We start from the raw sequence: 27,631 nt of genomic DNA, 5'->3' as shown, positions 1-27,631 counted from the left end.
GATAGTTAACATCACTTGTTATCGTCCTCTCTCTCCCTCCCTCCCACATCATCTCTCTCCCATCATCATCTCCCACACACTCACCATAGTTCTGGCGTTCTTTGGCCTTTGGTGCCTTTGTGCCATTGAACACATAATATCTCTCTCTCTCTCAACAGCTCCCGCACTAGTTCCGTCGATGGCGCCGTCCCCGTTTTGTGCTCCCGGGACTTCGGCGTTCGCCCGATTATCGCCTGCCGCTACATCGTCACTGTCACCGGGGGACCGTGTAAATACCATCTCACAAGTGGTTGACACTCGCGAACTGACGAAATCCTATCAGGGCCCCCAAGCGGTAAAGTGCGTTCGGAGCCACTCCTGAATGACAAAGGAACAGTCTCACGTTGGGCGCCAAATAAGGGTTAAAGCCTCTCCCAGTCAGTCTTTAACACTACCGTGGGTGCTCTAATAGCCAAAAGCCCTTTCTTATTGCCAAACAGGAATGACTCAGACACTAGAGATGTGAGTCGTCGCCCGTCACGGCCGATTGTCTCAGTGTCCCATTGTTTTCCCCCGCGTCCCTTCTCCTGGGAGGAGATAGATCGGCATTTTTCGAAATACTCATTCAACATCACATCATGTCCGGCCTTTCCCACAGCCCATATCATCACATCACCGTCACAGCCATCACATCATAACCCGTAATTCGACATCACCATCACAACCCATCACATCATTCATAACCCATCATTCAATATCACAGCCCATCACATCATTACCCATCATTCCACATCACAGCCCATCACATAACGACTTATCATTTGACATCACAGTTCATAGCATCATTACTCATCATTTCATCAGCCCATCATATCATAGGTCAGGATTCAACTTCAGAACTCAACTTCAACTTCATTGTGTGTGAGTCTGAACTCCAGAGACCGGTTATGAGACTTGTACACCGCGCATGCTTGCGACGACTTGGTTTCGGGTCCTCCTCCTGGGTAGATGTCATCCTTTCGGTGGTGACCGATTGCAGTGACGTTCGTAAATTAAACAGGTGTTGTTGTGGTGTCGCAATGGTGGGCGGGGCTTGGAGAGGCGCGTGCCGACTGCCGGGAGCGAGGCTTGACGGGGGGGGGTGGGGTGGCGATAAGGATGGGGTGTACGTAAAGCGTGAATGCAATACCAGGTGACCAGGTGCGTAGAGTAAGGATCGTGAAGTGGCGTGGCGGCGGGTATGCCGCTACCCTCCCAGTTTGCGGGTTGTTGCGCAACTCGTCGATCGACTGCGGATGTCGTTGCACTCGAAAGGTCTTGGCCTTGGCCTCCGGTCGATTTATGGTATCAACTTTCTTGGCTCTCCACTGCTGCTCATAGAGCTCGCATATTTCCGTCTTCTGCTACGTATGTGGAAAGTGGTGTACTTCACCGCATCGCACGCTCTGCGCCAACCATAGCCACTAATGATAGGGTTATCACTGGCACAAAAGGCGTACGCCTTTTTGTGCCAATAGACACTTTTCAAAAGTCAAGTCTGGCCACCTTCCACTAGACGACATTCGGCCATATCTTGGGCACGCCGTACATGTGTTGCCGTGCATGGTAAGCGAGCGCGAACGAGAAGTCGGTGGTCGAGAGACTTGACGAACATACCAGATGGGTTTTCCCAAAGACGTGTGGATCCTTTTTGTGAACATTTGAGTTCGTCTGGCACGACTGGCCGCGCTAGCGAGAACAGTATGCGTGTATATACGGATTCAACTTCCATCCACGTAGCTTTGTCGACTTACAGATACGGTACACCATATTTTTGCATGCATATTTTTCCACTAATGCACATTTCAAGACCAGTCATGTATTTTGAATATGGGACCTTACTGTGTTGCATGCTCTCGCCGATTCTTCCTACTATCCTACTATATTTTCTATGCTTTCGCCTGCGAGGTATTTATAGTTCTCCCATTTAGAATGGCAACAGAACGCCTCCGAGGTATTTATAGTTCTCGCATTTAGAATGGCAAGAGAACGCTTCTGACGATAGTTATTGGGAAAGCCATGTATCATGTGAACTTTAGCCGTCAAACAGTTTGTGCACGCGGCTTGTTTCCATCGGCGTCCCTCATGCCACGCTTGCTGCAGAAGGGCACGCAACAACACACTGACATTACAAATGCAGATGGACGATCCGCTCATGAAAAGAGCGATGCTTCGATGAGAAAGACCAAGTCCCTGGCGGCGGAAGACAAAAGATCACCCCAGACGCGCGGTTCAAGCAGAGCCGTACTGTCCGCGCGCGGGCCAGGCTTCCATCCTCGCCCAAAATATGGCGGACGCGCGCTGCCAGAGCGTAGTTGGCTCGCCTTACTTGATGGCGCCGATTTATGAAAACCCCCCGTTATCATGTATTCAAACTGACAGAAAAAGGCGTACGCCCCTCCCTCTCTTCATTCCTTGCAATGGGTGGCGGTCAACGTGCTATGCGGTGAATGTGTCTTCGCAGAGCATGAAGCTCTGTTTTAAGAGTGCACTCGAATGTGACCGTTCAGGTCCCAATGTATTGGAAGAGGTTATGTACTTAAACGAGTATTATGGTTGATTTTCAGAAAGTAGCTTCAGTCCAGCGAGAATTCAGAAGATACAGAGAAGACTACGGGTACATTTTGTTCGGCGCCACGCCCCTATTCGAAGGGAAGAATGATCGTGCTGTTATGGACACATTGACGACAAAGTTCCAGCGGGTCATAAAGTAAGAATTCGTGGACGGTAATTTGCACTGTTGTAACTTACCTACTCTTTTGCTATCCAGCGAGGTTAAACCTGATTTGGTGCTCTACCATACGGCCCTGCTACCAAGCTTGGGAGCAAGCTCCTTTTGCCATCCAACTGGTAACACTGTGTGGGAAGACTCTACTATGACCCACTATCAGGCGTCATTCGTACGTGTTTTTCTTTTCTTTACTTTTTTTCAGTAAGCATAGTACCAACAAGGGATTCGAGACAAACAAGATGTTGATGGTCGCGTTAAGTAGTGTTTCTGCAGAGCGCGCTCCGTCCCCTTAGTTCCTCTTGCTGCTGACCCTGAACGTTGCGTGTGCAGATGTCTAGGTGTCACTGAAAGTTCTCTACCGCTATAGCAGTCTCCCGATCCGGTTTCCTGCAGCTCTAAAAAATGCAATGTGCACCGTCCACTCTGTCTCTCTCGGTTGTGAGCCTACACGTTGCATGCGCAAAGCTCCTATAGACGTGTTCGTGTCGCTGAATATTCTATACCAGTAAAGTCGTCGTCCGATCCGGCTGTCTGCAGCTTTAAAAAGATGGAACACGCAACCCGCACTGTGTCCCTCTCGCCACTGAGCCTACACGTTGCGTCTGCAAGGCTCCCATAGGCCTCAAGGTGTCACTGTATGTTCTCTACCGATAAGGTCGTCTTCTGATCCGTCGGATACCTTGCGGTCGTTCACCTTGTCGTTCTCGGTAAACCGTCGGAAAAGTGAATCATAATATCGGCAAAGAGAGCTATTTGTGACAACCTATTTGTCCTCCGTTTATGATCCCCTCCTGCAGGAGTCAAAGACGAACTTTTGTGAAGAACAGGCAAGTGTTTGAACACCGCGGTCATTCATTATCCCACTGTTTCTCGTCCCAGTATCACAGTTGCGGTTTGTTTCATATGCCTTTCGGTAACATGATGTCAGAGATCATAGCGCCCGATTTCTGCACGAATTCTCGTGTGTAAATGGCACCCGATTTTTCCCTCCCGAATTTGAAAAATCAAAACCCGAAAACCAAGAACCCTATGCATTCGCAAAGCTCCTATACACCTCTAGGTGTCGCTGAATGTTCCACACCGGCGGAGTCATCTTCCGATCCGGCTGTCTATAGCTTTAGAAAGATAGATCGGGAGTTGTGCACTGTGTCCCACTCGCCACTGAGCCTGCATGTTTCGCTGAGCCGCTCGATTTTCGCGTAACACTGCCGTCGGCAGTGTCACGCGTGGAATTCCTTCTCGCTCTGGTGAAGAAGGCTCCTGGTGGCTGTATACGATCTTTTCAGCACCAGGATGAGTCAGATTTTGAGCTCAAAGCTATGTCTCCCCAAGGGGCTGCAACCCTGAAAGGTTTGGCCTCTGTAGAGGTAAATGGTGTTGCCATTCCTTTGGTTTCTTTGGAAACCAACCTCACCGTAGTTACGGTGTCTAAGGCACCGGTTGGTATGGATAACGCGCACATTGTTTCAGTGCTGGGCCAGTATGGCACAGTAAAGGACATTGTCCGCGAGACATACGACCATCCGGAACTCAATTTCATAGAGACCGGCAACCGCCGTGTGATTATGGAAATCAAGTCCCCGGTGCCAAACTTCATCCGCGTTAGGGGTAAGCGACTTATATTTCGCTACCCGGGCATGCGGAGAACTTGTTTTAGGTGTGGGCAGTCAGGACATTTTAAAAAGTCCTGCTCGGTGCCTGTGTGCTCCAGGTGTGGGGAGGTAGGTCATGCTACCTGTGAGAAACCCTGCCGTAGGTGTGGGGGAGACCATGCTGCTAAGTCATGCTCGGTGAAAACCTGGGCGTCCCGTGTGGTGGGCATTCCAAATGCCTCGGAGACCGGTGGCGCTGGGTCTGCACCAGCAGAGAGTGCGCCTTCTGCGGATGTAGTGTCGGAGGTCGCGGGTTCTGTGGCGTCAAAGCGTTCCTTGTTGATCGCTGCGCTGACACTTTAGTCTCACCGGAATGGTGGGAAGAGACCAAACTAGGAGCCGCGAGACTTTTTCGTCAATGGAGAGCTAGGCGTGCAAGGGAGAGCCGGGAGGAATTTGTGCACCTCCGGCAAGTGCTGTCTATTTTGCGCCATCCTGGGTCGCGAGGCCCAGGCAATGATCAAGCCATACAGGACGTGCTAGGGAGGCTAGCCTCTCTGAGGTTACGTTTCTGGGACCAGTTTGCGGCAGCACAGACTGTCGAGCGCTGGTCGCGAGAAGCATATTGCTCTCGCCTTTTACTTGGCCGTTACCTCCGTCGGCCTCCCAGAGTCATCGAGCAACTTGTTGCAACCGACGGTTCGGTTCAGGAGCACCCTGATGGAGTTCGATCACTGCTGCGTGATCATTTTATGGCGCTTTTTGACTCCGTGCAGCCTGCCGACGTCGAGGGTCGAGCGTTTTTGCCGGACGCACGACGTATCGAGCTCAGTGCAGCTCCGTTCTCTATGGACGAATATACTGCTGCCGTCAAAGCTCTTCACACAGGAAAGTCTCCCGGTTCCGATGGCCTCCCAGCTGAATTCTATAAATGCTTCTGGTCCACTCTTCGGAGGCCTTTGACAGTTCTGCTGAATCAGTGCTTGGCACGACGTCTCCTCTGTCCGTCCATGCGTGAGAGCATTGTCACCTTGTTGTGCAAGGATGCTTCCAAAAAACAAGACCCAAATGCCTATCGCCCTGTTTCACTGCTTAATACTGACTACAAAATTTTATCAAAAGCGATTTTGCAACGCATCTCTCCAGTTCTTGGTACAGTCATTCCTCCATTCCAGGCCTGTGCTGTCCCTGAGCGGTCCATCACGCTTCATACGCAGGCTTTAAGAGACGCCTTGTACTGGGCACATAGTCGGCGGCGACCTTGTGTTTTAGTGTCGTTTGACCAAAGGAAGGCCTTTGATCGTGTGCTTCACGAATACATGTACCGTGTGTTGGAGGCGAATGGGTTTGATCGCGAGATCATATCGTGGTTCCGAGCACTGTATGCTGGTGCGTCAGCTTCCATTGGTGTCAATGGGGGTACCTCTGCTAACTTCCCCATAAAGGTGGGTGTCCGCCAGGGCTGCCCCCTGTCACCGGCACTGTATGCCCTAGTGTTTGGCCCGCTTTTAGAGTCCCTCGCCTCCTCGGTTGCATCCCGGATGCTTGCCCTTCCGGGCACATCTGCATTACCGCTTTTTGCGTATGCGGACGACCTGTCTCTCATCCTGACCGACGGGGAGGCTATCGGGAATGTTCTCCAGGTAATTGAAAGCTACGGTAGGGTTTCTAATGCACAGATCAATAGAGATAAAAGCGCACTACTTTTCGTCAACCTCATCCCGTCGTGCTCCGCACCCTTTGGTATTCCTGTGAAGAATGCCGTGCGCGTTCTTGGGTATGATTTCCTGCCTTCAGGAATATCTCCCAGCACCTGGGCACGTGTCCATATGCGTAGTATTCCTGTGCTCCGGGACTTGAAAGAGCTTGTACTCCCCATTACCTGCAGAGCGCGCCTTGCTGCGTCTTGGTTTCTGAGTAAATATTGGTATTTAGCCAATATCTCCATCCCTCCGCGGACTACTCTTCAGGCCGCTACACGTGCGGCGTTTCAGTTTATCTGGGGCGGTTCAGTAGAATGGGTATCGAGAGGTCGTATGTATCGGCCTCGCGTAGATGGCGGCCTTTTGGTGCCCGATTTCAAATTGAAGTGCCTTGCCTTAGGTCTGCGCGCGATCTTTCAGGGTCTCCTAGAGCAGCGGCATCCTGCTCAGGGTCTACTAACTTTTCTGTTAGGACCCGACATTCGTTTTTTTTCTCAGCTGACACACACTCGCCCGCGCTCAGAGTCCGTGGCTCCCCACCTGAAGGCATACGTTGTGGCAATGCGCAGCCTGCGAGCTTCTTTCCCTGATGATGACGTAACATCATGGCCCGTGCGGCGCCTTTACATGGCACTTCTTGCGCTTAATCGGCCACCCCCGAACTCGGCGCCTATTCAGCGCCACATAGCGTGGCGTACGACCACTGCTGGCTGGTTGGACGCCCGGCGGGCCAGTCTTCAGTGGCGCTTAGCGCATGACGTCTTGCCGCTGCGTGAACGTTTTTCCCGTTTTGGTGTAACGTCACCCGGCTGTCCCTTCTGCGAGTACAGGGAGTCAGCAGAACATGCTTTCAGTTTATGTTTGTTGCCGGGTGCCCTGTGGCATCGTGTAGCAGGCCTCTATAGCCTGACGGATGTTGAGTGGAGCACAGTTCGTGGTCTGTACCCCCTCCCTGTCTCGCTGCGGGAGAGGCGGCATTTTGTGCTCTTGGTGGTCGAAATCAACTACCAAGTGTGGATTTCACGCTGTCGACGAGTGCACGCGCAGGAGAGCCGCAGTGTGCAGGAGGTGATTCGGCTAGTTAACGCCGGTATTCGCAAAGTTCTTTGCAGGGAGCGTGCGGTGCTTGGAGCAGTTGAGTTTCACCGTCGCTGGATGACCTCTGACATCCTCTTCAGGGTGGACAATGGCAAGTTCCATGTTAATCTATGAGATGTCCACATCCTCGTGTTGTTCTCCCACTTGCAGCTTTCCAGTGTCATGGACTGTTGCATGGCGAAACGGACACGTATAGCAATCTCTGACCAGCCTTAGTCGCTGGGTGAGAGTTGGTATTCACAATGTTGTTCGAGTCTATTTGAGATGCTGCAGGAAGCCTGCCCCTGTGGCCGGCCTTCCATTTGATGCCAATACACTAGCGTGTGCAAAACTCCCATAGACCTCAAGATGTCGCTGTATGTCGTCTACCGATAAGGTCGTCTTCTGATCCGGCTGTCTGTAGTTTTAAAAAGATAGAAAGTGCATTGCGCACAGTGTCCCTCTCGCCTTTCAGCCTGCATGTTGCGTGACCAAAGCTCCCATAGACCTCAAGATGTCGCTGTATGTCGTCTACCGATAAGGTCGTCTTCTGATCCGGCTGTCTGTAGTTTTAAAAAGATAGAAAGTGCATTGCGCGCAGTGTCCCTCTCGCCTTTGAGCCTGCATGTTGCGTGACCAAAGCTCCCATAGACCTCAAGATGTCGCTGTATGTCGTCTACCGATAAGGTCGTCTTCTGATCCGGCTGTCTGTAGTTTTAAAAAGATAGAAAGTGCATTGCGCACAGTGTCCCTCTCGCCTTTGAGCCTGCATGTTGCGTGACCAAAGCTCCCATAGACCTCAAGATGTCGCTGTATGTCGTATACCGATAAGGTCGTCTTCTGATCCGGCTGTCTGTAGTTTTAAAAAGATAGAAAGTGCATTGCGCACAGTGTCCCTCTCGCCACTGAGCCTGCATGTTGCGTGACCAAAGCTCCCATAGACCTCAAGATGTCGCTGTATGTCGTCTACCGATAAGGTCGTCTTCTGATCCGGCTGTCTGTAGTTTTAAAAAGACAGAAAGTGCATTGCGCACAGTGTCCCTCTCGCCTTTGAGCTTTTAGCCATATATGCCACAAGGCCTACCGTCTCTACGCAATACTTTATTAGTGGAATTGGTGCGGACAGGGTTCTTTTGGATCGGTGTCAAGCTACCGTAGCGGGAGTTGCTAGCGAGTTCCTGTCATGAGATTTGTGGTCCATGATGATTAGGTTCCTGCACAGCAACTGCAGAGCAAATTACAAAATATGCCATGCGAATATGGGGCTCGAAACATAAGTCTCAATATGCACAAAATATGCAGAAATATGATACTGAGAAAGTTGCTTCGCTGAAGCTGAAACTTTGGTTTGCGCATTGTCAAAATTGTCTAAAAAGTACGGTAAGAGGGGTTTACGCAATTGTAATGAGATTTTCAGCGTCAGCTGTCTGTAAATGACTGTTCAACGGTTTTTAAAATCGTCATGCGATGTCTATCGGCCAGTTCGGTCGTGCCTTCGAATGCCGTATGCTGCCTCGCCACCAATAAGGTCTCTCCGCTCTTTCAACTCATGGTTTCGCCCCAGGTGTGCTGGATGAGCCTGTTCTTTTCACAAATGTGTGATCTTATATACACGCCACGTGCCAACCATTGCAACGAATGATATTATACCGGGTGTTTCAGTTAAATCCCCAGGCTAAATAGTTCGCGAACGGGTGCACCAATCCACGAACTTTCTTTTTTACAAGTATCTGTCCGATACCACCTACAAGCTGCACACCGTGTGAATGAGTGGGAGGCGCTCATTATTAAAATAAAAATGCAAATGAGTTTCGTCAAAAAGTGTATCTTCTAAAGCAGGGCGCTGTCGGCATTAAAATGGGTACTACCCCTTTTGGGACCTTCAGTGGACACCTTTTAGAGAAAAATCTGCCACCGAAGCGGGTCATTTGTTGCAGTAATTAATTGGTTTCGGTTTACGTATTTTTGTCGCGGCTGGTCGCGGCGAAGCGCAAAAGGACGCTCTTTCACTCCCTTATCCATCGCTAAATTACGTCCTTACATTAATGAATTACACCAATGAAATACGCCCTTTTGCGCTTCACCGCGACCAGCCGCGACAAAAATACGTAAACCGAAACAAATTAATTACTGCAACAAATGACCCGCTTCGGTGGCAGATTTTTCTCTAAAAGGTGTCCACTGAAGGTCCCAAAAGGGGTAGTACCCATTTTAATGCCGACAGCGCCCTGCTGTAGAAAATACACTTTTTGACGAAACTCATTTGCATTTTTATTTTCATAATGAGCGCCTCCCACTCATTCACACGGTGTGCAGCTTGTAGGTGGTATCGGACAGATACTTGTAAAAAAGAAAGTTCGTGGATTGGTGCACCCGTTCGCGAATTATTTAGCCCGGGGACTTAACTGAAACACCCGGTATATATAACGTTATGGCTTCTGATTCGAAGGCAGAGGGGGCGTACACCTTTGTGTGGCAATTTTCATATATTCAAACTGCTACAAAAGCCTTACGTTCCCTCCGAATCAGAAGCAGTAACCAAACACGTGCTGGCTGCGGCCCCGTCTAATTGTCTTAGGAACCATTAGGAACGATATCATTCGGTGTCCTTATCTATGGAAAATGGGAGGAGACGCCTATGTGGGACCCTTCAGATGACGCACACTTGGAACAGGGGCGGTCCCAGCGAAGTACATTGGGGTGGGTGGGGTGGGGTGGGGGCGTCTGCGAGCCTTTAGCCAGGCGCTATCCATTTGGGTGCGAGGGGTTCTGGACACGAGATCAACCTTTTCTCGCACGAAGTCCTATCACTGGTAATCCATTTTAGGACCCATTTAGGTCGCTCTCCTTGAGAGTGTCACAAAGAAAGAGACGAAAACTGGACGAGGCTATGTTTTTGGGGTGGTGGAGACAGCTCTCGCACCCCTGGGACCGCCACTGCCTTGGAAGTCACTGGAGAGGCGTGTTAGCTTAGCTCAGTTGGCAGAGCCCTGGACCGGCAATCCAGAAGATGTGGGTTCGAGTCCTACAGCTGCCTAACCTTTTCAGTGACTTCCATCTTTCAATATTATGCATGTTCCAAATAGGCGCCTACGTGGCGCCTACATGATAGGCGCCTATCATGTGCCTACGCTCTTAAAAATGACCTTCACCGCATAGCATGCTTCTAGCCAATCGAATGATATAGTTATCTGCCCTGATTTGTTGAAAATGGAAGGCATACGCCTTTTTTTGTGACAATTATGAACAGCATAAGTGTCACAAGAAGGCGTACGCCTCCTATTTTCAACAAATCTGGGCATCGTTTGAGATGGTGGTTGGCTAGGAGCGTGCTATGCGGTGAAGTTCATTTTTAAGAGCGTAGACACATGATATCGTACTCTCTTAGAAATGAACTTCAACGCATGGCGCGCTCCTAGCCAACCATCATCCCGATTGACAACGTTCTCGCCCCTGATTTGTTGAAAACGGGAGGCGGAGCCTATTCTGTGACGTGCATAATGGCCGAAATATGCTCCGCCTCCCATTTTCAACAAATCAGGGGCGAGAACGTTGTCATTCGGGATGATGGTTGGCAAGGAGCGTGCTATGCGGTGAAGTTCATTTTTAAGACTGTACACTCTTAAAAATGAACTTCACCGCATAGCACGCTCCTAGCCAACCATTATCTCGAATGATTTCGTTATCTGGCCTGATTCGCTGAAAACGGGGGCGTACGCCTTTTTGTGACAATTATGACCAGCATAAGTGTCACAAAAAGGCGTACGCACCCCGTTTTCAGCGAATCAGGCCAGATAACAATATCATTCGAGGTGATGGTTGGCTAGGAGCGTGCTATGCGGTGAAACTCATTTCTAAGAGTGTAGGTGCATTTTTGTTTTAAAGGGCTATGAACTTTACCAAGCTAGCCCGCCGACTGTGTCGGCTCCAAACGGGTGTTTTAACTTGCTGGCTGTGACACCTTTTGTATAGATGAATCTGATAGGTTCGTATCTTCTCGCCTGCTAGCCAACCATCATCCCCAACGACAACGTTCTCGCACCTGCTTTGTTGATAACGGCAGGTGGAGCCTATTATGTAGACCCCATTATTTTTTTTATTTTTTTTATTTATCAATACTGCCAGCTGCTTGATAGCAGCCAAAGCAGGGGTGGGACATACATTGTAAAGTTTACAGCAACTAAAACGAGCACTGCAGTAAAAAAAAACAAAAAAAAACAATAACCACCAACAACAAGAAGATACACTCAAAACATCAAAACAAGAATCTTTTGTGGAAAGTAATTACAGCTGATCACCAACGACAGCTAAAAATGCATTCACGGATGTTGCATGTACTGCGTCTGCAGGAAGACAGTTCCAGTCAGTTGTGGTCCGTGAAAAGAAACTATATTTAAAGGAGTCTGTCCTAGGAATTTCTGTTCTAAACTGCAAATGGTGTGATCGAGTTCGGCAATGTGAAGCCCTTTCAACGTAATGGTCAATATTAATCTTGTATGTCCCTTGGACAAGCTCATCTATTAATCTTTCGTCTTCTAACCAATGAGTCGAGTCCAGCTAATTCGTACATACAGGTAATGGATAAGCTAGGGCTATATCGATTGTAAATGAATCGTAAGGCTCTCTTCTGGATGGCTTCGAGTTTATCAATATTAGTGGTAGTAAAAGGGTCCCATACGGGGGAAGCATACTCTAATATCGGTCGCACACAAGTTTTGTAAGCGGCTAGCTTTGTATCAGGGGTAGCGTGCTTTAAATTTCGTTTCAAGAACCACAACCTATGAGATGCCCTTCGACAAATTTTTTCGATATGGGAATTCCAGGTCAAATCATTCGTGATGTTAATCCCTAAATAGATGTAGCTATTAACAAAATTGACAGCCCTGCCGTCGATTTCATACGTGTAACGTAAAGGATCACTCTGTCTTGACACAGTCATAACCACACACTTTTGTACATTGAGGTCCATTTGCCAAGATGAACACCAACTACTTATAGCATTAAGAGCAGTGTTAAGAGCGTCCTGATCCCTCCGGCACGAAATACGAGAAAAAATTACACAATCGTCTGCAAACATTGATACCTTCACCGAGATATCACGTACCATATCATTAATAAAGAGTAAGAACAGCAAAGGGCCGAGTACCGACCCCTGCGGCACTCCCGATGTAACTGGCACTAATCCAGACCTATCGCCCCGTACTTCAACATACTGTTGCCGTAAATTAAGATAGTCTGTCAGCCAACGTACAATGATTTCATTCTTGAGAAGCTCTCTGAGCTTTATCAGAAGTTTTGCATGCGACACTTTGTCAAAGGCACGTGATAAATCTAAAAAGATAACATCCGTTTGACCTCTATTGTTGATAGAAATAGACAGATTGTGCACAAAATCTAAAAGCTGAGTTACGGTCGACAAACCTCTTCGGAACCCGTGTTGCCTTTCGGTAATGAAATTTATGTTGTCAAGGTAGTTTGCAATGTGTCCCACCAAAATATACAATATAAAATATGTACCGCATTATGGCTACAAAATACGCTCCACCTCCCGTCTGCAACAAATCAGGGACGAGAATGTTGTCACTCTGGATGATGGTTGGCTAGGCACGTGCCTCGACCCCTCCCCCCTCATTTTTAAGAGCGTAAAGCAGAACGTTATGTGGACCTCCGTGTTGGCGTCTGATTGGGTTCTACAATTCTTCAGATGGCGTAACAATGGATAGAGGTATCTGGATGGCGGTGCTTGTACTCGTCGATATCCGAAAAAAAGTGTGTTCTTGTATTAACGGTGCACACGTTATGGAGGAGAAGAATTGAACAATAAATTGTAAATAGAATTACGAAGCGTAGAAAAACAATATTACATCTAGTAAACCCGTAACGAAAGGCATGCAGACCTCCTTTAACAGTGCAATCGAACTACCGCGCGTACCGAACTGCTCCTGCGGAGCGCCGACTGGCATGAGTTGATCGTGAACGGAACGGAAGTGTTGCAGCCAGTGCAGCAATTGTCGCTGGTGACGATGGCAGTGCTGAAAGAGGCGGGAAAAGTGACGAATGACGCTCTGAGGGGAATATGAGTCCTAGACCGACTTCTAAAGGAACTGTGCAGCCATATGCCTGGACAGTGTCTGAGGGAGACCCCAGGAATAAACCCCCAGACACTGCACTCGACATGGCCAGCACGCTAACTACTGAGCCACGTTTCTGAGCAATTGTTTGTTCTGTAAAGTTACGCCTTTAGGTTCCCAAATCACATACGCAGCAAGAACTGTCGTGCATTTTGAAAATGCTACGCCAGTTGAAAGCTAAGATTCGTACGGTTCATGCTGATCAGGAGCATAAGGCTGACGACATGCCCACGTCCGAAGCACATGGCATAAACATCAAGGACTGTCGCGGGCAGATTTACGACAATGGTGGGTTCATTAGTGGAAAGTACATACGTCTTCGAGCTAAGTATACGACAGAAAAAACAAACAAACAAATCCCCTGGCATGTGGGTCCGTTGTTCAGCGCACCCTCGGTGTCGAGCGCGGCATCGCTGCTGTCATGGGCGTACCGAGAGTGGTGGAGGGGGGGGGGGCGTGGCACTCCTCTGGAGCTACAAGGTCGCATGTGAAAATTGTGCCCTCATTAGTCGTAAGTCGTAATGATTATTCTCAGATGTCATACGAACCTCTGAACACCCGCACAGTCCGCAACGTCCGTCTCCAGAAGAAGAGGTGGTAGGGGGGGGGGGGGGCAGGGTTGCAGCTTGTTTGGAAAAAAATCCTGGGAACGCCTATGGCTGCTGTTGCCTTTGTCGATTTCCTCGACGCATCCACGCGTAAACGCTATGTGGTCAACCCCAAGGGCTGGCCAGAGAAGCAGCTCGTGCCAGCACCGAGGAGAGTCCTGCTGCATGGCGGTTCTGCATCGCAAGTGCTGTGGGAGCCCTAGTCAACCACCATTATTATTGCTAGGGATCGAAAATGGCTCAAGTGCGTGTTAATACTAGCGGTGTCATTGACACGTTGTCAAGATAATGATAATTGGGGGTTTACGTCGCGAGACAACTGAGAGCATTAGCGACGGCACAGGTGTCTGTCTGGGGGTTCCTCTTGCCCACCTGAGGGTTCTTTAACGTGCGACGAAAGCTCATCACACGGCACCCCGTATTTAACGTCCCTCGCGGAAGACGACGTGTCTAAGCAACTTGTACCCTGCCACCGAGTTGCTGGCATCCTCGGTCCAATGGCCTGATAGCCCAACAAGGCCAAAGCAGCTGTCCAGTACTGGCGTGCCGACGTGCAGCCAAAGAGCTCCTGCTAATTTTTTTCTCTTATACACCTGACTGTCTTTGCACTGCGGTTTCCAGTGGTGTGTTAGCACACCCTGACGGCACACTCTTAAAAATGAGCTTCACCACATAGCACGCTCCTGTCCAACCATCATCTCGAATGATATCGTTATCTGCCTTGATTTGTTGAAAACTGGAGGCGTACGCCTTTTTTGTGATACTTATGCTGTTCATAATTGTCACAGAAAAGGTGTACGCCTCCCGGTTTCAACAAATCAGGGCAGATAACGATATCATTCGAGATTCATTGCCAACAGTGCAGGAATTCCGTGCCACGTGAGCTCCTGAGCCATGGGTATTGGCAAATACCACTCGCCTCTAAAGGTTTTAAGCTATGTATAATGAGCATTCCGTTTGAAGGTTACCGCTTCAACAGGATGCCCTTTGGCATATACACGGCTCCTGAAGTTTTCCAGCGAATTATGCACGGCATCCCGCATGATCTGAAGGGGATGCAAGTCGCCATGGACGATATACTTGTCTGGGATGGCACGAAAGAGGAACACGATGAAAACCTCCGGAGCGTACAGCAGAGGTGTCGAGAAGTTCATCTGAAGTTGAACCTCACGAAGTGTCACTTTGGAAAAGCGAAGTGAGGTATCTCGGACATCATCTCACTGTTGACGGTTTGAAGATAGACCCCGAAAGAACAAAATCTATAGGAGCAATTCCGAAGTCAAGCTACGTCAGTAATACCTCAGTCAGACGGGCACATATACGGCCCTTAAAATTACGGCATTAAATAGAATGGCATTAATGAAAGTTACATCGGCCCTAAGCACTGGGGAGCTGCAGAACGGTATCCATGAAGGCATTTTGTGGCTGATGTCCACGTCGATAGACAAGTCTGTGAACGTTGAATGTAATGTAGAGAAATCACGCTTTTTCTTACTGAAAGTACACGAAAACAACGTTTTGTTGGTATTTTCAAAATACAACAGCAAACTGTATTTGCTTTTAAGTGCTTTGGATATTTTTTTGAGTGGCGTCTGACTTTTTGGATGCAGACGACACGGTGCGATGCCGCGTGCAGTGGTTCCAGGGTGTAACTACAAACGTTGCTCTATGGGATAAAAAGCGAAGCAAAGTGCAGAAACGCAGAAAAACATGAAACACCAAAAGGTGAAAATATTACGTCGGGTAAAAATCATTTTATTACGAACTGAATTAAACGTGCTAAGCCCTGTTTATGGTGTGCTTGGTAACGAGGCTTGGGCAGTTTCGTTGCCGGAACGCCGTTGCCCTTCTACCTCAGTTTTGTCGCAAAGGCCTTATTGCTGACAGTCTGGCAGCAAGTTAATGACGGTATGCATTTACGGCCGTGACCGTTAAGGCCGTATATGTGCCCGTCTGACAGGGGTATAAGACTCAGATTATTCTTGGGAATGATTACCTGTTACCTGTCAATAATTACCTGTCCGGTTACCCGCCGTCTGGTGAGAGTCTTGCACAATACCCACTGAAGTTTCAAATTAAAAGAAGACATTGGTCCGGGCAATCTACTATATTCACGTTAATGCAAATGCTATTTCGGCTGTTTCAGTGTTTGACCATGTTGTCTTCTTCGTTCGGGCCGCTGCCATTACCGCCATCAGCACGGAATCGGCAGTGCGAGTACAGAGAAGTGGTGAAAGGAAGCGCCTGTGCCAACCCTCCTTGAAGTGTGTAATCATGTTTGCGAACGCCAAACAAGTCCCCGCTTTGTTGATCTCTGTCGCCGAGGCTCGCTTTGCCCGCACCTGAAGACTATCGCAATCGCTGCCTAATCACGATTCCTCGCTATGTGGATCCTGCGTCGCTGCGTTGTGGGTAGAAGTTTGGGGTTCTAGTTCTCTCATATTAGTATTTTGCAAGGAGACTGTAACACGAGTTACACACTGAAAAAGACCATGTCTACAACTGTTGTGTAGACGACGACACATCATTCCTTCAGGAAAATTCATTCATTCACGCACCGTCGTCCACGACCATACGACCACGTCACGTCATCATAGCAATGTTTTCTAGCAGGTTACGTATCAAGTACCGGGAAGATAGTGTAGTCGGATACCCGCTATAGACTCGCAATTAGTAACTCTTTCCTTGTGGTAAAACTTTTGGTTCTGGTAAAAATGACACACGTTGGCACTATCCTGCTTGCATCCTCGCACAAGCTTTCATGCGCTGGACTGCACTTCATCAGGTCTGTTTTTCTCTCAAACGTAGATCTGCGTGGATCCTAACAATAACCAGTTCCACTGGTACCATTGTGATTCCACATCATGGGATGTCATCGACCAGAAGAGGGTGGTACGGGTGTTGCGTACATACTCTGACAGTATAACTGTCTTTGACACACACCTTACAATGAGGGTTAAGGTACGTAACCTCAACTTCCTTGACTGCAGCGATGGGTTGCGATTTGTCTCTGGATTCCAGCACTGTTTTTCAGGATCTTAGAGATGGTGAGAAATATTCTCACCATCATGTGCTCGTTTTCGGTCATGTATATATATACCGGGCATTAAAATGGGTACTACCCCTTTTGAGACCTTCAATGGACACCTTTTAGAGAAAAATCTGCCATCGAAGCGGGTCATTTGTTGCAGTAATTAATTGGTTTCGGTTTACGTATTTTTGTCGCGGCTGGTCGCGGCGCAGCGCAAAAGGACGCTCAATAAATTACGTCCTTACATTAATGAATTACACCAATGAATTACACCAATGAAATACGCCCTTTTGCGCTTCGCCGCGACCAGCCGCGACAAAAATACGTAAACCGAAACCAATTAATTACTGCAACAAATGACCCGCTTCGGTGGCAGATTTTTCTCTAAAAGGTGTCCACTGAAGGTCCCAAAAGGGGTAGTACCCATTTTAATGCCGACAGCGCCCTGCTTTAGAAGATACGCTTTTTGACGAAACTCATTTGCATTTTTATTTTAATAATGAGCGCCTCACACTCATTCACACGGTGTGCAGCTTGTAGGTGGTATTGGACAGATAGTTGTAAAAAAGAAAGTTCGTGGATTGGTGCACCCGTTCGCGAATTATTTAGCCCGGGGATTTAACTGAAACACCCGGTATAACACACACATATAACCGATACACGGACAGGCTAGAACTCTTTTGAAGTAGAGGCCATCTACAGCTTTGAAGGATCCCTTAGGATCGCCGACAGACATTGTTAAAACTTCACCGCATAGCAAGCTCCTAGCCATACATCATCTCGAATGATATACTTAGCTATCTGCCCTGATTTTCTGAACACTGGAGGCGTACGCCTTTTTTGTGACACTTAAAGGTCAGCTACGCCGATTTCCCGATGTGTTGAAACGGTTGTGATATTCAGAACGAGCACATCCAACTGCCCCCGAAACGCACCTTCGTTTCTCAATTTTGTCTTCCTATTACGAAAATTAATTCATCAAAGAAACCAAAACAACCCATGGGCGCAGCCATTTTTGTGACGTAGATGGGATAAACCTGCTCCATCTACGTAGATAGAGAATCGTGCGTCTGATTGGATGAAAGCTGAGGCTTTCTCTGACTTCCCTGGCGTCTTCTCCCGTTTGCGAGGAAATCCAGTTATGGCCGCCGGCTACGATGAGTGTTTCGTCCGAGGTAATCCCGAGAACTATTGAACGATGGAAACAACAACCGTGAATTCATCTCAACATCATTTTCGGCGTGAAATTGTGATTATGTGCTCGAGAACTTCGCAGTTCAACCGTTCAGCTGCCATTCACGTCAACCCGTTTGCTGCTTTTACTACAAGTGCAGGAATGGGAGCGATTGAGCAACAACGTGAGACTTGGTGATCGTTTGAGCATATACCGGCAGAGGACTGGTCTTCAAAGAAAGAAGGCCGTATTTCTGCCCATGCACATCGTGCGATTGCCAGGCTTGTTACACGAGATACATATATTGTGCAGCATCATAGCGCGACTGCAATGAACGACGTAGGAATGTATCGTGACCACTCGAACTGCATTCGTTGAACCATTCGTCGGTTATATGAAAGTGCTCATTAGAGTTGCCCCGAACAAAAAGTGTGGGATGTAGTTTTGTAGTGTGTTGTTGATCTCGTAGAGCGCATCGCGGCATGTAGGTCGAGAGCCCTTATACGTATTTTTTGCATGTTTACTTGAGTGCGCGCATTGTTCTATACCACACAGGCCATATTTCATTCATAATAGTTTCGCAAATAAACACGTACGGGTCGATCTCATATTGCTTTTGAGTTAGGCATAGTGTCTTCAGATCAGGGTATGTGCACCCTGTTTGCTGGGCCCAACAGATGTTATTAAGGGTAGTGCAACATTTCCCACTTGAACCATGCTAACATTGCCAGAATAAGGAACATTACACTGTGCTGTGTATTCCACACTCAGTTGTCTCGCGACGTATACCCCCAATTGTTATACTGGGTACTCCACATGTTCAACCAGTCAGCACTTCCCATATCCTATTTTTTTTAAACATGTGCTTAAAATTGCACAACTGCCACTCAAGTAACTTTGCCACCAAATTAGTCAGTGACAAAAGGTATATGTACTTTATCACAAATTTAATAACCTTAGTGGAAATGGTTGATGGTGTCCTCTGCCTCGTACGGTGCACTTCATAGCAAAATACACAATAGTCCAAATGTTTTCCTTGTCCACAAATGCCCTGTCAAAGCTGAAAGACTCTTATCAAAATGGGGAAGCGGGCTTGCTTGTCCAGAGAAACAAATATGAAACTGCAGTGCTCAGTGTAAATAACTGCATGCTCAGCAACTAAGGCTGGTGATGCCGAAGACCTAATATTTCTAGGTTAAAAGGAACAAAGGAGAAAAGACCACTGCGGCATATTAATGTTGTTTCAAAAGTATAACACCACAAAATTTGTGAGAGTCAGTTGGTGGATTTAGTTACGTTGGTCACCTCCTGCACCAATTTTTAATAAGATTCAAATGCGTTGCTACCAACCAGGACCTAAGACTGACCTATGATCTAATAATAATAATAGTATCTATCTATGACCTATATGGACCTTCACCACTAGTTCGGTCTAGGTTTCACACGTGGCTTCTAGTGAAATTCGAAGCTGCTCTGTAGAGCTGACAGGAGACTTGCAGAGTAGAGAATTTTTTTTATTTATACTTTCCAAAGAACATGTAAAAAAACAATGTGCTGTACCAACTGTATTCAAAGAAATACAAATATACATTGTTTTAGCTATGTGCATATGACTGATGACACACAATGGGCGTCAAGGGTGAGAACACAAGAATACTACCACTGCAGGCACTGTCCTGAAATTCTAAGTCACCATTTGTCAGAAAGCAATGACCATGCACAGCCTAAGGATCATATTGAGCTTCTTCCATTATTCTTTTTATTGACAGCATGTTGGCTGCCATCCAGTCCATGAAAGTGACCCTTATCGTTGAAAGAACGGTTCAACAGCAAGCGAGCTGGTGATAGTGTCCATGATGGCGAGATCTGAAGAGGAGATACAAGAAGGGACATAAACACGCTATGTTGAGACATTGTGTATGTCCCTTCCTATCTCTCGTCTCAGGGTTTTTCGCTATGGACCTTCATGATGTTTCCTTTGGCAAACTTTACATATTTTTATGTAGAATTGTGGAGGTACAGCCAGGCGCTGTTAGCAAATCACACAGTGCTTTTCTTGAATCAAGAATCCATAGAAGGTACACAGTCATCTTCAGCATTGCACACATCTATGGGACATGTTAATCACTTTGGAATGTCACAGACATGTCATGGAGGCCGGCACATGGTTAGTGGTGCTGAAGAGACAACTATTTGTCATAGTTTAAGCATAAAAAGCAGTTTTGTCACCTGCATGTTGAGACAGATGTATCTCTACATACTTTGCCATGACACAAATATATGAAGCAACAAATGTACCCTCTACTTTATTATGGTTATTAGTCAACACTGCCAAGAATGTGGGAACACCGTCTTGTACCACCTACACCCTTCAAAATGACCTTCACACACGACACATTGTAGGTCAACGAGACTCCAGAATGATGTCCTCTCCCTCCCCATTGGCTGAAAACATTTTTCTACTACTTTGCATAAGGGGAAGTTAGTACAAGAAACGCACATATTCCTTTTTTGAGCAAATCAGTATTCAGACCGTTACCATACTGTGGTAGGCCTGCAGTGCATTACATGGTACAGCACACACTGCAAAAAATTTCACCGTAGAACATGTCCCTCATTCTAATGACAGTCTTCTCCAGTTTTTCAAACTGCCATTTCCCATAGTGCTTTATGGTATGACATAGTATTTCTAAATCTTTACTGTAGTTTACTGGTTGTAGCAGAAAAAAGAGACCACTGTTTCCGATCACAGGAAGCAAGTCATAAGTGCTATACAGAAACAGTACATGCTGCTCTCTAGCAGTTGTTAGTGTTTGGACATGGTATGGTGCATGCAGGGTAAATTCCATGGTTAAAATATCCAAACGTGAACAACTGTTAGATTACATGATGTAGAATGCTGTATAGTACAGTAAAACCTCCAAAGTCGGACACCTCCCTACCTCGGACAACTCCCCATGATTTCATTGCACGGGCAGGCTCCCACTGAAACTACATGGGGACGAAATTCTCTATGTCGGACACCTCCCTATCTTGGAAGTAGGATAGGGTTTTCCCTGCAAAGTCGGACAAAACCCTGGCCAAATTACCTCAATATCGGCTTATCTTTGCACCAAAAAGACCCAAAATGAGCCAGTGGCCTTGACTTTTGCCCCTTTTTTCCCCTATACTGGTCTCAGCATTTTGTTGCTTTAGTTTTTAGAGTCCAAAAACAAGTGCTGTTAGTCTACATTGTAATTCTTTATGTGAGCACTTGTCTTCAGTTTGTCTAGAGCCTTTGAACGAGCACTGCACCAAAGCTATGAGAAGTAAGCTGACGCTTCAGAGACAAGTCCTTGCTACTCGAAAAGCTCCAGAGGTAATGCCATTGAGTAGAATCTGAACGGAATTGAATATACTAAAATCAGTAATAATTATCAGTGAAGAGTGGGTAGAGGTACCACTACCAGGCACCACCACCAGGTACCACTAAGGACCTTAAATTGAAGAAGGGGGACATTTCTCACAGCTGTGATCTCTTCCATTTTTTGTTCCCGTCATATTCTGTAACTCGGACACCTCTATAAGTAGGAGACGCTTCGGCTGCACCGCGGGTGTCCAACATAGGAACGTTTCACTGTATTTATGTTCCGTGTCATGTGACCACAAACAATATATGCTTTTGCTCATGCTGCACAGCACAGGCGAATCGAGCTGCATGTGAGGATAATAACATGAAACCCGAGGCACGGAGGAAAAGGCATGACTTTACGGTCTCTGTGTCAGTTGTTTCATGTTATAATTGCGTACCAGCTGGCCTGTACCTGAGAATAGGTTTGATGCATTGTACACACACCATAGACATGCAGTATGTGGTGTGTTGTGATAGTAATGCCACTGCCAATTGAAGAATAATACTCCAGGTGGATTGTTTCGGTACAATCTTGAACTATGCATACCAAGGGGTAGGGCACCTGCGTGACAGGTTTACCTGGAAGTAAGAATGTAAATGTTAGCTGAAGTCATTGAATAATTAACATTATCAATATACTGCTGCAGATCATACCAACAATAGCACACAAGATGCTCCGATATGTTATGCAGGAATGTCTCTGTACTCACAATATTAGTACAGCAGCTACAGAAAGGCATAAAACAAGTTTTTGTATACATAATACCACTTGAATGCAACACAAGCTTCTGCTGCACTGCCAGAACACCACGGCGGACAGATTTACCTTACTTCACCTGAGAAAAAGTATGTACTGTTGCACACATGATGCCGTTTTAATGCCTCGAAAAACATAATTTATGACCGGAAGACATCAACTGGAAGATTTCGATTTACCTTAGTCAAAACTGAGAAAAAGTATGTGCTGTTGCACACATGAAACTGCTTGAACTGCCCTTTAGCGCTCTGGAAGAACACCTTATTTGTGACCAAAATACAACAGCTGAGCCAACATTGAATTTATACTTTACTCAAAATACACAAGATGTGCTGCCGTGCATATGATACTGCTTAAATGTACTCTGAAAGCGCTGGTACCTCAGGCATGGTTGCTCTAAGCTAGCGAGCAACAGCAAGGGTATACGAACACAAGAAGTCGAGCAAAAGTGATAGAATGCACTTGATTAATCAGAAAATGAAATGTCTCAGTACCAGGTGTCACTGTTCCGTCAAGAAAAACAGATGAACTTTGAAGGGGCGTCTGGTTGGCACTGGTGACAGCCTTCAGCTTGAAACCCAGACGGTGATAGTTGAGACGTGGAGTGCAAGCTTTTCGGTGGTGCCAGAATGCCTGCGAAATCATTTAACAAATAAGGCAATTACAAATCTGTACTGAGAATACACCCGCTGGGGCGTGATCTCTAAAGGATGAAGCAGTAACTGACAGATAGCGTATTTTTCTCTTCTACGCATGACTGACTTGTCTAACATTACGTGTCTTACCTTTATCTGCTGCCTAGTCCTGCCCCTGCAATCTCCTGCTGCAGATAAGGTTGGCACAGCATCCCGGACGAGACATCTTCGGCTTCTTGTGAAACAAGTTGCGCATTGCTTCCGTAACATTCGTATGAGCCAGATGAACAGATCAAATCACTGCTTTCGAAGGTGGCACCCAGTCGGAGTTGTAACCGATTGTTGCAGTCAATCGATTTCTGTTTCGCCTTTCGGAAAATTGTGGTTTGAAACATTGGATCTGCATGCTGAAGTGTTCTTGCAGACGGGAGCAAAACGCTCACGCATTCTCGGCACGCAGCACAGAACACGAATCACACCAGGAAGTCTGTACTGGCCTAGCAAATGCTTTGCAGTCGAAGGAAGCAAAACTCACGTTCCTCATGGGTTTAGTGAAGTCCAGAAATATACTGGCTCCCTAATAGCGAACTGTTTATCACTTCCCCAATGTGAATCTGCGCAGCAGACGGCTCGGCAGAAGAAACTGGCCGGCTTGGCGGAAGAAACCAAGCCAAAAGTCATGCCAAGCCGGAGCGCGGGCAGACCTCGAATGTGTCGTCGACACAGGGTTTGCGGGACACAAGACGGGATGTCAGTGAAACTAAAAATTCACTTTTTCAGAAAACCGCGAGGAGTTTGGGATAACTATTTTGCATACATAATCAGTGTTCCCTTATGAACACATCGTGTGAGTACCATTCCATTCTGTAACACTCGAAAATCGGCGTAGCTGAGCTTTAAGCTGTTCATAATTGGCAGATAACGATATCTCTTGAGATTACGGTTGGCTAGGAGCGTGCTTTGCGGTGAAGTTTTTTAAAATTGCGTGGCAATGTCAATCTTGCATTAATGAATCTCTTAGAGCTCACCGGAGTTCTGTATAGACTTCACGGACTTGCGTAGTAACTTTCGTAGCGGTAGCGGTGGATGCAGACTCCACCATTATGTTTCTGTTCACGCAGCTAGGTCACTTAAATTTTCTTCACAGAACTTCATTACATCCCATATAAATAGTCTAACGTCACCGCATACAACATTATTTTCAAAATCCAGTTGAAGCTAATTCTAACTCACAGAAGCCGGTTCTAATTGCTCTGATTAGTCGATCCCAGCACCGGCCCTTCACGCTGATTGGTTGGTCATACCTCCGCTCACTTCATTCTGGTTGGTCCAAGCCTACTTGATTGACTCCACACCTTCACACTGATTGGTCCATTCAACGTCTTCAGTCCTTTGATTGGTTGGTCATAGCTCCGTCCTAAAGCCCCTGACTACTAAAAAAAGTAGCGCAGTCCTGCTCCCCCCCCCCGCCCCCACACGCTTCTCTCCCTTCGCCTCGAGAATGGATTGCTGCTGCACCGTAGCAGACGACAGCCGTGTTACAGCCGTGCGCACGCAAGAGAAATTTTACTGTTTGTTCTGTTTGCGCGTTCAGGAGATGTCTTCGTCGGATGTCCTCGTGAAATTTAATCCCGCTATGAAGACTGAAAATAAATAAACAAATGCATGCAATAAAGCGTTCACGTGTTTATGGCAATGAGCAGATACACTGCACTCTTAAAAATGAACTTCACCGCATAGCACGCTCCTAGCCAATCATCACCTCGAATGATATCCTTATTTGCTCTGACTTGTTGAAAACCGGAGGCGTACGCCTTTTTTGAGACAATTATGAACAGCATAAGTGTTCAGGGCAGATAATGATATCAGTCGAGATGATGGTTGGCCAGGAGCATGCTATGTGGTGAAGTTCATTTTTAAGAGTGCAGGTTGCCCTTTATTAGAGCTTCGATAAGCCATACTTCAGGTTAATTGGAACAATCTTGAAGCTTGTGTACGGCCTGCCATGTTTTAACGTATTGAGAAGCGGCCCGATTTAAACAGCACCCTTGTTAGGTTCAGACGAGTTGGGTCAGCTTGGTTCTTTCCCCAACCACTTCACTTTATTAAGGGAAGTGGTTTGGGACAAAGAAAGTAACTGTCAAAAAGGCAACACACGACAACAGGAATTTCAACAAACGACACTGTCGTGTGAGGTACGCTGACGTAATAGAAACAGGAGAATGGTATACTGCTCGGTCAAATGCGCCGCACTGTGTTACGTTCTCAAGAATACATGCATAAGCGTGACCCATCTGTGAAATGATCCTGAGCACAAGCAAAAATTCACTACGGCGTCGCAACTGGACGCAAAATGTGGCTACGCGTTGAAGATGACAGCTTTGCACGGCGACAGCATGGGTAAAGTAAGATAAAGGATAATAAAGGTGTGGGCTTGACGAAACTGAAAGGCCTAGAAAGCCTTTCCTTCACAAAGCTGGGATGACGGCTTTCCCGTATAAATACCCTTGAAATACCCTTGCCTCCGCCATATCGGGTATTGCACCTGAACGCACAGCGACTAATTTTTGCATAAAACGCTGAAGGGGAGATTCGGAAATAAGCGCAGTCCTATAGTTTGGCATTCACTCTAAAAACAGAATTTCATCGCATAGCACGCTGTGCGCCAACCATTGCGAAGAATGATGGGGTTATCGCTTCTCATTCGAAGCGAAATGGGGCGTACGCCTTTTTGTGACAATTTTATATGTCCAAATTGTCACAAAAAGGCGTATGCCCGCTCTCTTCAAATCAAACGATAACCGTATCCTTCTTCGCAATGGTTGGTGCACAGCGTGCTATGCGGTTTTTAGAGTGTTGGCTCTCGCTACGCTGTCCTGCTTTCTGCAGCGCGAATGGCGGCTACGGAACAGGCGCCGCACCACGTGATACCGAAAGCCCAATGAAAGAGGCAAGACGCCTTAGACCGCGTGAGAAAAGGCGTGAGAGAGGAGGAAAACGTCAACGGCGATCCAAAAAAGGTTCGGCTACTTTTACGAAGCATACACTCTTAGAAATGCACTTCACCGCATAGCACGCTCCTAGCCAACCTTCATCCCGAATGACAACGTTCTCGCCTCTGATTTGTTGAAAACTGGAGGTGGAGCCTATTCCATGCCGTGCATAATGGCCACAAAAGAGGCTCCGCCTCCTGTTTTCAACAAATCAGGGGCGAGAACGTTGTCATTCGGGATGATGGTTGGCTAGGAGCGTGCTATGTGGTGAAGTTCATTTCTAAGAGTGTAGGGGATTTACCCTGTCCCCTTCACAAGCTCCGCCACTTGTTTGAGTCTACTTGATTTGCCCTGTCCAGGTCCCTGCTGAACACCGATTGACTCGCTTTCGCATGCACTTACCAGGCTGCCAAGGTCGCTCCCACAATTGCTTACCCGTCCAGGGTCATATTCATGTGAGCCGATTGGCCCAGGTTTACATAGACAATGCCCAAGCAGGTGGCGCGCGGGTTGATGAGCATCAGCTTCAGACAGTCTATTGGCCCAGGGCAGCCCCTCCTTTGCGCTCAGCTTCAACTGCTTATTGGTCCAGCTAGTGTAGCCACTCATAGGTCACTTCTACTCACAGGCTGGTAGGGTCCAACCGCTATTGGTCCAGCTGCATCATAGAGAGCCCCTCACTGGTCAATTCCACTCATCTACATCGGTGGAACTTATCAATCCAGCTGGGACATCCACTCATTTATTGGTCATGCTGCTCAGGTCATGCTGCTCATGGTCAGGCACTGCTCGTGTCTACATTTCTAAGCTCTCTCCATTCTGTCTCTTGGTTCATACTTCTAGCTAGACATCTACTCATTGGTCACTTTCAGTCATCTCTGTGCTCCATCCCCATCGCCCGCTTATTGGTGCATACTTCCAGTTGCATGACAGAGCTGCTACTCTCTAGGTTTTTAAGCTCATTTTTACTGATGGAGCCTAACTGCTTAGTCAATAATTCCATCTAGACATATGCTCATTGGTCACTTTCCCTCCCGTTTAGGTTTCTAAGCACCCTCTCAACAGTTGACTGGTCGATACACCTAGATGGTCATCTACTTCGTGGTCATTTCCACTGACCTCTATAGATTTCTAAGCTTCCTCATAGACTACAACTGCTTACTTTAAACTAGTTTAGTTAAACTACTGTTTCGAGTAGTTAACTACAGTAGTAAGGTTACTGCAGGCGCCAACTACTTCAGATTTTGCCGCAGGTTTTACGGCAGGATTTACCTTGAGCCTTGATTTACCTTTTTAGCTACTTGTTCAAACTAAATCTTCAGTTTTATCACTGCTTATGATTCATATTTAGGTGTCTAAGAACACTACCCAAGTAGCAAAGTGCACTGAAAGTCGAGTGCAATAGGGGGTGAACGGGTAGGTGAAAGGCCTTGAACAGATTCATGAAACTAAAGAACATCTCTGCAAGTAGTTGATAACTACTTTCTAACTACAATCAGGCAGTAACTAGTAGTTTAACTACTTGTAGTTAACTACTGGCCATCACTGACATTATGTACTATTTTACAATTTGTAATTCGATTCTAGGATAACTCACTCAGGACCGAAGTAGGCAATGCCAATCGAGATAAGCATTTCATTATTTCAGATATGCAAGGCAAGGAAGCAGGGCTTTCAGGGTGGCTATGTCGTGTTCGCCGTGGAAGATATTTACGAAGCGAACATTTGCCGCGACACTTACGCCGACGGCTACAGGGATATTCGCCACATCAGAGACTACTTGGACGAGA

The 27,631-nt window shown here is 47.0% G+C and overlaps 1 long non-coding RNA gene across 1 annotated transcript; it reads left to right on the top strand.

Annotated features, from left to right (window-relative positions):
* The first annotated feature begins 2,613 nt into the window (after positions 1 to 2,613).
* LOC135376092 (uncharacterized) lies at positions 2,614 to 27,631 on the top strand. Its single transcript, XR_010417534.1, has 3 exons — positions 2,614 to 2,728; positions 2,789 to 2,918; positions 27,490 to 27,631. It is a non-coding gene; the product is annotated as an uncharacterized LOC135376092 (long non-coding RNA).

The sequence above is a fragment of the Ornithodoros turicata genome, unplaced genomic scaffold, assembly GCF_037126465.1.
Source record: "Ornithodoros turicata isolate Travis unplaced genomic scaffold, ASM3712646v1 ctg00001028.1, whole genome shotgun sequence".
Classification (NCBI taxonomy): Eukaryota; Metazoa; Arthropoda; class Arachnida; order Ixodida; family Argasidae; genus Ornithodoros; species Ornithodoros turicata.
This window is presented reverse-complemented; position numbering and strand designations above follow the sequence as displayed.